Source organism: Symphalangus syndactylus, chromosome 21 (genome assembly GCF_028878055.3).
Source record: "Symphalangus syndactylus isolate Jambi chromosome 21, NHGRI_mSymSyn1-v2.1_pri, whole genome shotgun sequence".
NCBI lineage: Eukaryota > Metazoa > Chordata > Mammalia > Primates > Hylobatidae > Symphalangus > Symphalangus syndactylus.
Window position 1 is genome coordinate 54954819 of NC_072443.2, and position 6291 is coordinate 54961109.

The window sequence follows — 6291 nt, forward strand, 5'->3', positions numbered from 1 at the left end:
GGGGAAATGGCTGAGGCTTAAGATGGTGGTTGCCTTACCCAATGCAGCACAGCTAGACCCAAGCTCTACTCACTGTGGACACTGCCCTGCTGAACCCACCTCCCCATGGGTTCCAGCTCCTGCTCTCTCTGGGTCTCAGTTTCCCTCTCTGTGCAAGGAGAAGTTGGACTGCATGGACCATGAGAGTTCTTCCCACACTGGCCCTCTAGACCCTCATCCTGTCCTCAAATGACCCAGAGATGCAACAGGTCTGGAGAAACTTGGAGACCAGTAGGAGGGAAGACACAGTCTGTGTGCTGGCACCCAACACAGGGCCTGGCACCCAGAAAATAGCAGAGAGGTCACTGAATACAGCAGGTCCTCAAATAACATCATTTTGTTCAACATCGTCTCGTTGATAAGAAAAAAATGTCAATTTCTGGCCATGCCCGCTGTCTGTGTGGAGTTTGCAACCTTCCCCCAACATCTGCATGGGTTCCCTCCACATACTCTGGCTTCTTCCCACATCCTGCAGATGTGGGTGTTCGGTGAACCAGTGTGTCTACATGGCCCCAGTCTGAGTGTGAGTGTGTCTGTGAGTGTGCCCTACAGTGATAATGGGGTGATATCCAGCTCAGGGCTGGTTCCCATCTTGTGCTCTTGGGACAGGCTCCAGCCGCCCCAGAGCCGAAACTGGAATAAGTGGGTACTTATCTTGTTTTTACTACTCTTTCTTAAATGTATGTATACCTCACATTTATTTCAATGTTTAATATTAGTGGTGCTTCGTATTAGAGAAGTTTGATGTTGTTTTTGTGGCCAAAAATATGCTGTAGGAACTTAACTCTTGTTTATATCAATTAGCCTATGGTAAAATTGGTTTTCTTATAGCTGGTGTGTTAGTCCATTCTCCAACTGCTATAAAGAAATACCTGAGACTGGATAATTTATAAAGGAAGGAGGGTTAATTGGCTCAGGGTTTGGCAGGCTCTACAGGAAGCATAGCGCCTGCATCTGCGCAGCTTCTGAGGAAGCCTCAGGAAACTTACAACCATGGTGGAAGGCAAAGAGGGAGCCCACAGGTCACATGGCCAGAGCAGGAGCAAGGGAGAGAGGAGGGAGGTACCATACACTTTTAAATGACCAGATCTCATGACAACTCACTCACTGTCATGAGGACAGTACCAAGAGGATGATACGAAACCATTCATAAGAAAACCACCCCCATGATCCAATCACCTCCCACCAGGCCTCACCTCCAACACTGGGGATTACGTGAAATTACATTTCAACATGAGATTTGGAAGGGGACACAGAGCCAAACTTTTTTTTTTTTTTTTTTGAGATGGAATCCCAATCAATCTGTCACCCAGGCTAGAGTGCAGTGGCACAATCTCAGCTCACTAAAACCTCCACCTCCCCAGTTCAGGCGATTCTCCTGCCTCAGCCTCCCCAGTAGCTGTGATTACAGGCACACACCACCATGCCTGGCTAATTTTTGTATTTTTAGTAGAGACGGGATTTCACCATGTTGGCCAGGCTGGTCTTGAACTCCTGACCTCAAGTGACCCGTCCACAGCCTCCCAAAGTGCTGGGATTACAGGTGTGAACCACTGGCCTGGCCTGATTCAAACGATTTCATGTGGTTTCACTTAAAGTCAGTTTCCAATAACCTATCAAGGACTTAAATGTGGACTTACTGTACTGCTTTGCAGGGTAAATAAAGTTGGAGGTGTTGATTACAGTAATGTTGGCAACCCCTGCCCCTCAGTGATACAAGAGCTGAGGCTGATTAGGTGCAGTTCTGATGCTTAAATGGGTTCATTCCTTCTCACAACCACTCTGTGAGGCCGGTGCTAGCGTGAACCCCATTTGACAGATGGGAAAACTGAGGCACGAGGAGCTGTCACCTGTCCAAGGCCACATAGAGGGTAGAGGCAGCAGTGGGACTTGAATCTGCTGCCCTGGCTCCCAGAGTATGCATGCACTGGTCACGCTACCTGCTTCTTTCAGAAGGTCACTGTCGGCTGGGGGCGGTGGCTCATGCTTGTAATCCCAGCACTTTGGGAGGCCGAGGCGGGCGGATCACCTGAAGTCAGGAGGTCGAGACCAGCCTGGCCAACATGGTGAAATCCCGTCTCTACTAAAAATACAAAAATAGCCTGGCGTGGTGGCAGGTGCCTGTAATCCCAGCTACTTGGGCAGGCTGAGGCAGGAGAATCACTCGAACCTGGGAGGCGGAGGCTGCAGTGAGCCGAGATCACGCCACTGCACTGCACTCCTTCCTGGGTGACAGAGTGAGACTCTGTCTCAAAAAAAAAAAAAAAAAAAAAAAAAAAGACAAGAAAGAACGTCACTGTCTCAGGACCACCAGCAGGGGTAACCTGCAAATTCTGGATGTGAGGGGGACCCAGACTGGTGCTTTACCTGCCTAGCCTCCTTGACCCTCAAGCCACCCTAGGGAAGGAAGGGATTATCATCCCTATTTACAGAGCAGGAAACTGAGGCACAAAGCGTGAAGTGATTTGCCTACAGCCACCAAGAGCCTAGATTCAAACACAGATCCAAGTCCAGGCCTGAATTTTCCCTGTATGAGACCACCCTCCCCGAGGAAAGATGGCTGTCTTCCCACAGTTTAGAGATGGTGACCTGCCCAGCCCCATTCCCCAGGGCCAAGGATGGGGAGGTGCAGCAGGCTTCAGGGAGGCTCCCCAGCATGCCAGGGGCCAGGCCTGATGATATGTGTCCCCGGGTCCTTTCAGCTGAACAGACCCTGCCAACTCTCCAGCCAGGAGCCTGGAGCCATGGGAGGGTTGGGGGTGCTCAGGCCCAGCCCTAGGTGGGTGCATGCGAGGACTGGGCAAGCCTTGGCCTGGGGCCCTGCCTAAAAGGGCTGCCCTGCAGCTCACTGGGAGGCCCCACACCAGAGATGGAAACAGGACTTTGCCCTGTTTCTGAGTCAAAGACGTGATGAGAACAGAAGAGGGTAAAGAAGCCCCGGGCCAGTGTCACATGTATTATGCACCCGCTGTATGCCAGCCTCATTCCCACTATTTACCAGAGTCCTCTATAGAGGAGGCAGTAAGGCTCAGCCCAGGGCCACAGCGCAGGTATACAGCAGAGGCAGGACTGAAACCCTGGCTGGACAACTACAGAGCTGCGTTCTTTCTCCGGAGGCCACTCTCCACCCTGAGCTGAGGTCACCCTGAGCTAAGGTCCTGGCTTTTACCTGCCCTGTCCACTGTGCCTCAGCCCTAATAAAATCAGGGAGTTCAGAGGTCAACACCCGGGGTGGTGGTAAAGACTGACCACTCTGCCACTCCACCGTGTGTGGCCATGGGCGAGGGCCTGCAGGCCCCTCTGAGCCTTGGTGTTCCAGCCTGGACAATGGAGCTCCAGGACCGTGCACAGGGAGGCTGCTGTGAGGATAAACAAGGACCAGGCACGCAGAGAGTGGCATGGGCCTCGCCGTGCACGGGCCTCTGCAATCCTCTCACACACGTGGCCTGGCACATGGCACATGCTCACCACAGCCACCCCCTGGAAGGAGGCTGCCAGGTGAGGAGGAGAGGAGGCCGGGGTTCTGCTTTGCTTGCCAGGGGGTGCCAGGCTCCTTCAAGCCCTCCACAAATCGACAACGCTGACAGCCAGCACTGAGCCAGCACTGAGCTAGGGTGAGCAGGCCTCCTCAAAGGACACCTCCCTTCTTGTCCACCCCCGCATGCCCTGTCCAGCTGCAGCGCCGAGGCTGGGCCTCTGCGGGTGGAACAGGCAGGTGGAACAGGTACTCTTCAGGGCCCCGGCCCCAGCTGCACGCGCCAATCCATGATGCATTTCTCAGCTGCCTGCTCTGTTTTACGACTATTTTTAAATTCACTTTGCACTTTGAAAGTTCAAGCTGAAAGCCAATGGCCCTTTAGAAAGCCCAGTGTATGTTTTCCAGCTGAACAGCATTTCCAGGGCAGGACATGGGAGCGCCCATCTCTGTGGGCACCAGCCTGAGTAGACAACCATGTACCCACAGGTGCCACACTTCCCTCCACCGGGCCCTGCCACCACCGCTGAGGGGCCGTGGGACTGCCTTTCCCATCTGGGTCCCTGTCTCATCTGGAAAACAGCGGTGCGGAGGCCTGCCTCTCCCAGGGTTGCTGGTAAGGGTATGAGCTGGGGAAGGGCGTGGAAGTCCAGGCAGCGTGCAAGATGCCATGCTCACCAAGACACTCTTTGCCAGAGGGCCTGGCCATGGGGAAAGGGCACTAGTGTTGGAGTCGGATGGATGTGGGTGCATTCCCTGGCTTTGCCATTGCCCAACTGTGCAGTCTTTGGCAAGCAATTTCACCTGAGTTTCTGTTTCCCATCAGTAACATGGTGGTGGTGACGATGGTGATGATGAGTGCCGACAGCCACAATCAAGCATGCTTGATTGAGTGCTTACTCTTGCTTTAAACCCTTCACAAACATTCACTCATTTAATTCTCCAACACCTAGGAGGTAGGTGCTATCATCCCCATTTTGCAGATGAGTAAACTAAGGCACACGGCTATCGAGGGGAGGAGGCAGGACTCAGAGCCAGACTGGAGGGACTGGAGCCCACGAGTCCGCTCCCTGGGCCTCCCTATCAATCACGTGACGGTGTCACTCCCAGAGTGGTGCAGAGCCTCTCGCGTTGGCCCTGGGCATGAGCAGGGTGTCCCCAGCCAGTGCTGGCTGAGCTGAATGAAACCAACCCAAGGGCAGGCTGCCCTGGAGGAGTTCCTGGCCCTAAACCCCAAATGTTTGGCTGAGCAGCCAGGGAGGCATCATAAAAGTCTTCCTTTAGGTCTGCCCAGGAGTCCTGCTAGGCAGGGAGGGGCCCCGTGCCAGCAACCGCCTTTGTTTATGCCTGAGGCAGCAGAGTAGGGATGGTCATGCCTGCCTCTGCCCCCGCTGGGGCCCTATTAGCCTAGCCTGGAGGGGTGGGTTCCGGGCAGGGGCCAGGTTACAGCCGGGCACTGCTGCTTCCTGCTGTAACCTCCCTGCGTCTGTCCCGTAGAGAACAGAGCTGTGTCTCCCAAGATGAAATCCCTCTCCCCAAGCCTCAGCCGGCTCACTGGCCAGGCATGGTGCAAGGTCATGCCTCCCAAGGTCCCCCCAGATCACGAGTCTGATGGCCAGTCGTCCTCAGCCTGTCCCTGCTCTTATCCAGGGCTGCCAGCAGCCACTGGGGCATCAGGGCTGCTGTGCCACCTCTCAGCCACTTCATGAAGCTGACCTGCTCCACTGGGATTGATTTAACTTGTGGCGTAATTTACACACAGCAAAATGCACAGATCCTGCAAACAGGTCCAAACACTTCACCTGGCCTCAATTCTTCCACCTGACCTACAGGACATTCCTCCCCCTCACCCTGACAGTTACTGGGAGCAGCAGAAAGCCACCCAGTGTCCTGAGTGCCTTCCAGGTACTGAGGCTCTTATTCCCAGGACAACCTCTTCCACGAGCATCTTTAAGGAAGAAACAGCTCACAGGTTCTGGAGCTTGGGCCTGGGCTCCAGTCCTCACTCCTCCACTTAGGGGCTGCGGGTGCTCAGCAAGTAACTAACCTCTTTCCTGCCTCTGCTTCTACACCTGTGAAGTAGGCATGGAAACAGGTCTCACCTCGGAGCGCCATGAAGTTCCATATGCAATTCCTAGCCAGAGTCTGGATAGGGCCTGGCCCTTAGTACCACCCGGTCAGCATCAGCCTTTATCAGTCTCCTCCTACCCAGCACAGGGCCAAGCGGGACCCCTGCCTGCTACCCCATGTCCTTGTCCCTGGCACCCTGTCTGACCCTCAAGGGGCCACCCTGCCCCCGACCCAGGCTGTGCCACTGATACTGGGGATGCTCTGGTCACTCTGCCCGGCCAAGGCTCTGCCTTTCCCCCTGCCTGGATACCCCACCCCCCACCCCAGCGCAGCCTCATCTCAGGGCAGCCCAACCCCATAAGTGCTCCAAAAGCACCCCAGGCCTGGAAGACACCCCATCCACCCACTGTCCTGCCAGGGCCCCCTCCCACTGTGCAGCAGAGCCACCATCACAGCCCAGCTGTGCCTGCCCACCCATTCCCAGGCTGTCCCAGACCCCAGCTCAGTGACCTTATCACCCTGGGATCCTAGACCCTTCTCTGTCCAGAGTAACTCCCCCCACCCCACCCCCCTGCCAAGTGTGAGGCAGCTGAGAACTTTTACTTTGGGATCTGGCAGAGCTGGATTCAAGCCTGGCTCTACCACTGTTGAGATCTGCTGAGAGGTGTGGCCTGGGGCAAATTTCTCACCCCTGCCAAGCCTCAGTT